This window comes from Seriola aureovittata, chromosome 3 (assembly GCF_021018895.1).
Source record: "Seriola aureovittata isolate HTS-2021-v1 ecotype China chromosome 3, ASM2101889v1, whole genome shotgun sequence".
NCBI lineage: Eukaryota > Metazoa > Chordata > Actinopteri > Carangiformes > Carangidae > Seriola > Seriola aureovittata.
Window position 1 is genome coordinate 6,481,532 of NC_079366.1, and position 8,591 is coordinate 6,490,122.

Here is an 8,591-nt window from a genome sequence, read left to right on the forward strand (position 1 = left end):
CCTGACACTTGTGCCTTTCTTTCCTTCTGTCTGTCGTTCCTCTCTCTCCCTCTCTCTCTCTCTCTCTCTCTCTCTCTCTCTATTTCCCTGTCACATACTCACACACATACACACCCCTGCACTCACTGACTCACACAGACACATACCACACACTCAGTTACACGCACACACACACACACACACACACACACACACACACACACACACACACACACTCACCAAAAAGGCCGTACTTCTCCTCAATGACATCACATGAAGAGGCTGCAGCCAAAGAGAAGAGGGAGAGGCAGGGTGAGGCCGGTTTTGGTTGAGGGACAGTCAGGGGTGGGGGAGGTGTGTGTTTGTGTGTGTGTGTGTGTGTACGTGTGTGTGTGTGTGTGTGTGTGTGTGTGTGTGGGGGTGTGAGTGTGGAGCCGGTTTCCCTCAGGACGTGATGGAAGCAGACCTGGGGAGGGACAGGGGTGAGGAGAGATGAGCGAGACAAGGATGGAGACAGTAGCCAGCCTCAGCTAAGCGGGGACAAAGAAGATGAACTCTGATGAACTTCGCAGAGGAGAACAAGGCCACTGAAGTCACTGAAGACAGGCAAACGCCTGTGTGGTTCGATCCCTATCACTGTCAGTGGGACTTGTTTCTTCCTTATGAATGACTGAAACACATAAACAACTACGTGAACCAGCACTCAGGATAGTATAATGGTGGAAGAAGTACATTGTTCAGATCCAAAAATGACCTTAAAGTATCAAAAGTGTTTATTATTGGAAATGGTCCTTGTCAGTGTTACATTATATCATTGGATTATTATTACGGATGCATTTCTGTACACGCCTAAATGCAGCATTTTATGTCATAGCTGGTAAGTTTTTTCCAAAATTTAAAGAGGAACACCATCAATATCAACACCAGTCTGTTTAGGGGTCAGATAAAGCCTTTTGGCTCCAGAGAGATAGACAAAATATGATTAGCTGCCTCAAGTGATGTCACTTGAGTCAGCATCGGCTGGGGCTGAACAATACAAGATACTGGGGGTGTGGAGTTTAGAAAGAAGTGAGCTCACTACACCTCTCTGCTTGAGGCTGGAGGCTCCGCTACATCAGCTGCTACTAGCATCCCACACCTGAACCTCCAGCTTAACTGTCAGCTCTTGAGTTGCATTGTGGGTAATGTAGGGGGCAAGTTTTGACAAGGAGGAAGAATGTGTGGAATAAAGAAAGACAATATCTCTGGTTCCGCTGCATTGATTATAATCTTTTTTTTTAACTATGCATAAAGAGTCTGACTTTGTTTTTGGAGGGTAATGCTAAATTATTGGAGTACTAATTGAAGTTGAATTTTATCTTTATTTTCATTTTATACAAGTTTATAATTTTTGATGTGGTAAATTCTAGATTCTGTGGAGATAGATTTCAACCTCTGAATTTAAGCAAGTCATTCATCGTCTTTGGTGATTGTGTATCAGATTTATAGAACAAATGTAAGTGATGTGGTTAGTGATGCTGATATTGAAAGTGTCTGAAATCAAATTATTTGGAGTAAATATGCTGGAAACCACTAAAATATGTCAAAGCAGTCTATCGCACACTAATCAAAATTAAGTACTTGTCACATTTAGCTACATTATACAATTTGTGTTGTTCAAATACATCTGCGGAAGTATGGGAGAGGACAAAAGAACAAACACAAACTTGTCAATAATATAGACTACTGTATACTCAATATTTTTTTGGTCTTTCATTAGCCATACCACCTATCCTTTTAGGGTCGCAGAGGGGCTGGAGCCAATCCCAGTTGACCCTGGACAAGCCACCAGTGTACGACAGGGATAACATAGAGAAATGTAGAGTCACCAATCGACCTAACCTGCATGACTTTGGATTGTGGGAGGAAGTCGGCGTACCGGGAGGAAACCCACAGAGGCACAAGGAGATCTCCACGCAGAACCTTCTTGTTGTAAAATATAAACCTGTACAATTCAGAGACTTTTGAAACGGCACAATTCAGCACAAAAACAAATTTGTTCCTCTAAGTGTCCAAGAGTTTTTTAAGAAGAGAGAAAGTCAATATGATTTGAGAGCAGTCCTTATGTTTAGAGCCAAAGGGTGAAGACTAATATAAAACAATCATTGTGTTTCTGGGCAGCTTCATCCCTAACAATACATCACATTTTATAAACCTCTCATGAATATAAAACGTTGATGCCCTCGAATTAACAAGTAGCTACAGCTGTCAGATAAAAAGGGGAGTAAGTAAATGAGTGAGTAGTCTATAGTGAAACTACAATACTTAAGTAAAGGACATTAGAATAGTACTTCAGTACAGTATGGTACAGTACAGCTACTTTTCACCACCACAGGGAAAATATATGTACATATGTGTAAATATATATACACATATTCATATATACATCTATATTATACTGTCAGATGCAGGTTCCTGAAAGCATTTGTGATGTTTTAAATGATATTTTCACAGACCTCACACATCACAAATACATCTGCATACCATTTCTGTTGCTGATGAACTTCACAGGGCCACAAAATATATGAAGTATTTCATCATTTGCATATTTGCCGGCATCCCTCTCCTGTGTGTCATGCTTTGCAGAGGGATAGAATACCAAGTAGCTATTTCATCTGACCAGCCTTCCCTACAGGATAACCTATCATGTCTCTCCATCAGCATTCATTGTGTGTGGACAGTGCAAGGAGAGTTACATCCTGAGTTGGAGGGCTATATGCATGCCCAGCTTACAATGTGTTTTGATGCAAATGATGATGTTGTGATATTAATAGAGAGCAGAAAGTGAATATACACACAAGAAAAGCAAAAAGTAAAAGATTTGTGTTATCAGAGTGAGAAGGAATAGCTAGAAAGAGGGGGTTGGGGTGTTTCCACAGGTTGAATTTGAGGAAAATGAAACAGAATTGAAGGAAAAGGATAAAATTAAAAAAAAGAAAGAGGGAGAAGAGCATGGCGAAAGAGAGGCAATGTAATTGTGAAATGGAGAGAGAAAGGAAACAAGAGAAAAGAAGAGAAGAGAGGGGGCGTTAAAACCACATTTCCCACTGGATCTTTTGGTAAGGCTGCATTGAGAAAACTGCCAAAACTCTTAACACACACATTCCCGCACTAGCACGCACATATGCATGGTTCACTTCTGCCAAGTCATATGAGATACACCAACACACAGTGGATGAAGAGATGTGGGAATATTAGTGTGTGTGTGTGTGTGTGTGTGTGTGTGTGTGTGTGTGTATGTGTGTGTGTGTGGTGTGTGTGTGTGTGAACGGGATTTACAATAACATTCAGTGAGTGGTGGAAACAGTCAGAGTTCAGGGGAGAGAGAGAAACACTGGCTCCTCTCCTATGTGTCCTCTGGTGGGTTGGCTCTTGCTGAGGCCAAACCCTCCGACGCCGGCTTTGAGAACTGTGTGTGTGTGTGTGTGTGTGTGTGTGTGTGTGTGTGTATGTGGAGGGGTGTGGGGGGTGACAGGAAGAGGCTCAGGAAAGAAAACGGCTGGAAGGATTCCTTCTTCCCACACATACATGCACTCTTGATCACATGTGCGTACACATGAACGCACACTCGCACACACAAAGAGCCAAAAGGAGCCTTTGGAAGCTTTTTTCCCCCACTCACTCTCACACACCCACTCGTCATCACGTTTCAGTTCTTGGCATCCTCCTTTCTCCTCCAAGCCCAGAATATGACATGGCTTTGGGGTTGCATCTCAGCTGCATACACACAATCAGCCTCACAGTACAAGACATATGGCAAACAAAACCAAAAAGCATTTCAAACATTTGACACAATGAAGATTACCAAAGGACCACATGGTGATTTGCTTTGCGATACCTGTTTGAGGTACAGAGAAGACAATTTTTCCTCTGATATTTTCATTTGAGCCATTTCTGGGGTGTGTTTTTCCACAAATATCCCCCTCTGTGACGGCCATTCTGGAGTCAGACGATCTAAAGGCTATAATCCTCTACTCAGGGTATCAGCGGATGGAAAAGTCAGGAAAATAAATCCTTGTTTTTCACTATTAATCTGGCAAAGCCTTTAAGTCCCCTCATACCTCTATGTAGTGATATGATTATGGCATGGTGACTATTACTACATGATTAGTAGCTGTGAGTGGCTGGGTCAGTCAGATTTCATTATGGGATATTCTGTTGTTTTCTATGGTGTTTGCTGAAGCAAATGGAGGGATGTACTGTGAGTGAGTGTGTGTGTGTGTGTGTGTGTGTGTGTGTGTGTGTGTGTGTGTGTGTGTGTGTCTGTGTGTGTGTCTGTGTGTGTGTGTGTGTGTGTGTGTCAGTAGCATAAAATAAACAGGTGTTGATGACGCTCTGGCTTTTAATTCTCTATAGGACTGATATTCAATGCCAGTTTTCCAAATGGCTAACATAGTTCTTGAAATAACACACACACACATAAAAAACACACACACACACAGGCACGCACACACGCACACACACAAGCAACAGGTACTAACATGCCAACATGCTATAAACACCAAGAACTGAAGTCCTAGCATGGTGCGTTCGTTGTTGTGATGCCATCAGCTTCAAGAGCTGCTTAACAAAAGAGAGTAAACACAGCACAGGCCAAGCTAAGATTTGCAAGGACACTCGTGGCAAATCTGTTGATCCACCCTTTTGGTCCAGACTGTAAATTCTCAACAGCTATCAGATGGATTGCCATGCAATTCAGTACAGACATTCATAGTCCCCAGAGGATAACCCACACTGAATTAGGTGATCTTCTGACTTTTCCTCTAGTGTCACCAAAGCTTTTATTTGAAATGCCTTTACAGCTATTGGATACCATGAAGTAAATCTGGTGCCATCTGCAGGTCACAGTTTTGACTCATTCAGTAAAATATCTCAACACCTACCCTTTAGATTGGCACAAATTTTGACACAGACATTCATGACCCCCTCAGGGTGAATTACAATGAAATGACTTTGGAGATTTCCTGAATTTTCCCCTAGCTCCATCATCGGGTCAAGTTTCTAATGAGTAAAATGCCTGCAAAGCTAATGACATTTCCATCCGCCTCAGCTGTGCTCTCTGTTTACTGCTAATCAGCAAATGTTAGCATGCTAACACACTAAACAGAGATGATGAACATGGTCAACACTGTACCTGCTAAACCTCAGCATTTTAGCATTGTTGCTGTGAGTATGTAAGCAAGCTGACACATTTAGGTTAAAGTGATGCTGTGCCTACGTACAGCCTTGCAAAGCTGCTGGCATGGCTGTAGACTCTTAGTGTAGAGGACATTTCCATAGTGTGATCAATGATCTAAACATTTTTTACATTTTTAGTAACACTGGTAATGCGCTGTGGCCTTCTGGTGGGCCAGACGTTACAAACTCACTCTGTGAAGCCAAACATGGTTCAAACCCAACATCTGCAATATTTCAATTTGATTTTGCTATGCAACCATGAAAATGTGTCTTTCTTGGGTTTAAAATATTTCACCCAGTGTTAACATCATATAGCTTCAATGAAGACTTGGAACAAGCTAGTACCTGCAGTTAGACTGTGTGGAATAAGATGATTTTAACAGCCTTAAAGCTACTTGAGGGCAAACAAAAAAGGAAAACTGTATATTAAGGGGATGATGATTATACAGGGTTTCAAACTTCCAGAGTCGACCTCAGTCACTCAGCAGGGTTCTGAGTGAATAGTGCTCAGTTCTCAAGGCTGGTCCCACCTATTGTTTAGATCTGCTTAGGGAAACAGAGAGGCAGGCAGAAGGAAAGAACCTAATGTGTTGCTTCTTGCCTGTGCATTCTTGGCATAGCTCTTTGCCCTTTTCATTTTTTGACTGTGATTTTTTTTTCTCCCTTGCTTTAATAGTGAAGCCAAGGGTCCACAGCCAGCCAAGTCCCACTGCTCCAGTCTGGCTAAGCCACAGAAAGCTTGGCTTCCTCTACTCTGTGCTTTCTCTCTCTCATTCTCCATGTATGAATACAGTATGCGTCCCTCTCTCTTTCTCTTTGTATGTTTCTCTGTGTCGCTATGTCTCTCTTACTTGTCTCTTTCCTTTCCGTTCTAATTTTTGTGTCTGTCTGAATTGGTCAATCTGCCTCTTTGTGTCTATTTTTTTGTCCTGTACTCTTCTAACAAACACACACACTCACACATACTCACACACACACACATACATACACACACACACACACACACACACACACACACACACACAACCCTCTCTATTTCCCTGCTTGTCGTCTGTCACAGCCAGCGGACTGGTTTAGCAGGCGGGGTTCAGCTGGGCTCCACAAACACATGGCTCTCAATCTGCCTTCTTGTGTGTGCTGGAATGGTATTTCTTTTTCTATGCTGTCCATGCTCTATATTTAATCTTCTTTAATTTTATGGATGTGCTTAAAGACAAGCATTTCTACATTTTTATGTATGGATTCAACAGACATATGGCCTACCATATGTCTGACTTTTTTTGCATTGAACTTTGTGTCTCGATGAACAAATTTCAACCACTCGGATCTTTTGAAATGTCTTTATTGTCAAATATAACCTTCAAAAACATATTGCATAACCATTAGGTAACGCAGAAGGTATTAAAGCAATGACGTGTCATCTAAAATTCAGCTGCTCCTCAGAAGACACTCAGTCTTTCTCAACACAATGTGAGTTTGAATGTATCCAAAAGAGATAGTGTTGGCAATTTGCTCCTCTCTGTCTCTCAAGTGAAATTGAATTATAGATCAAGAACCTCTTGTGTGCACTAAAAACAGAATTCTCCAACTCAAGCAAAGCCCGCTCCCTCTTCTACTACGCCCATTTCTATCTGATCAGCACCATTCATTCCGCCACTTAGACAGGAATCTAATTAGACCAGAATATCAACATTAAAACACATATCTGCCCCCCTCCCTCCCCTCTCCCTCTCTCTCTCTTTGTTTCTGTGCTCTTCCCTACAGCTGGTGAGAGTATGGTTTGTGGCTGCCCCTCCCCCAGCGTTTGAACAAGCCAATAAGAGAGCATGTCAGCAAAATAACCCCCCCCACACACACACACATACACACACACACACACACCATCCCTCTTTTTCCCTTACCACCCCATCCATTCCCAACCCCATCCCCCAGAGCCCTCTCTACACCCCATCCCCCTTTCCTACCACCCCTAACCCACTTACTCATCCTGCCTCCACCCTCCCACACACCCACGAGACTTCCCCACCCTCTCCACTTTCTCACCCGTGCTCTCTATCCCCACTCCTCTTCTTCCCCTCTCCTCTCACTCTGCTTCTCACTCACCCCTTTTCCTGGACACCCTTTCCTCTAACTTCCTTCCCTACACCCACACTCCATTTTCCTTATCCCCATCTCTACCGCTCCCCTTCCTTCCCCCACCTTTCTCTCTCCTCTCTCTTCTGTGGCCTTATCTTATGAATATCGGTAGCACACTGGGTGAAAAATTGATCCTCCCCGCCTGTCTGTGGACGCTGCCACAGCGCATTAGCCTGTGTGTGAGTGTGTGTGATGTGTGTGTGTGTATGTGTGTGTGTGTGTATGTGGAGGCTTGCTGCTTGCGGGAGAGAGGAGAGGAGGAGTGAGGGAAGGAGGGTGGGAGGGATATTTGCATATCATCAAAGTAGGGAAAGGGAGTGTAATGAGGAGAGAATATGTGAGTGTGTGTTGGGTGTGTGTGTGTATTAGGAGTGGTGTTGATGCGTTGGGGTTGAGTGTGTGTGAAATGAATGAACAAGACCAAGGGACTGGGATATAGGAGGTGAGATGGACTGTGATAGGTTTAGCAGTATGTGTGTGTGGTGTTTTTGTGTGTGTGTGTGTGTTTGTACGGGTATGTGTGAGAGAGACAGACAAGAAAGACAGACATAGACAGATAGACATAGATCACACATGTTTCCCCTAACATGCCATCCATCACAAAATCTCACACCCACTTGCATGGAATATCAACATTACACATTATTTACACCAGTTTCAGACATTTTCATATACAGGTCATTTCCTTGACCTTTGATACAACGGCCCTTAAATGTTTCCACAAAAAAGTGTTACGCTCTCTTTAGCTTCACTAATGGGGGGAAAATATAAGAACTTGCCATTTTCCAACATATTCTACAATTGTAAGAACATGAGGAGCTAAGCTGGTTTGCGTTGGGATGTAGACACATGCACAAACCTGTTCTGCCAGTGAGAAATGTCTCTCACAAAGACACTCCTCACTTCCTTTCCTGTTGATGGTATAAATTGCATTAGGCGAATTTATTTCAGGTTAGGCATAAATAAACCAATTTTATTCTATGTTTGCCACTATTTTCTTTCTCTATCTGCATCTTGTTTTTCTAGCAACTGTGAGATCGTAGCCGATATAACGTTTGCAAACACAACCAATAATTATTTTTAAAGCGAACTTTCGGCTCCAGAGGAAACAGCTGCAATGGGTAGGCTTGGTATTTGTAAATAAATAATTTAAAGCCCCTTTTAGCCTGCCTCTCTGCTATCCACAGCTTCTGATTTAACAGGGCATACACATCGATTGCCGATCCTACACCGATTCATATTACCTGTAAACTCGTGAT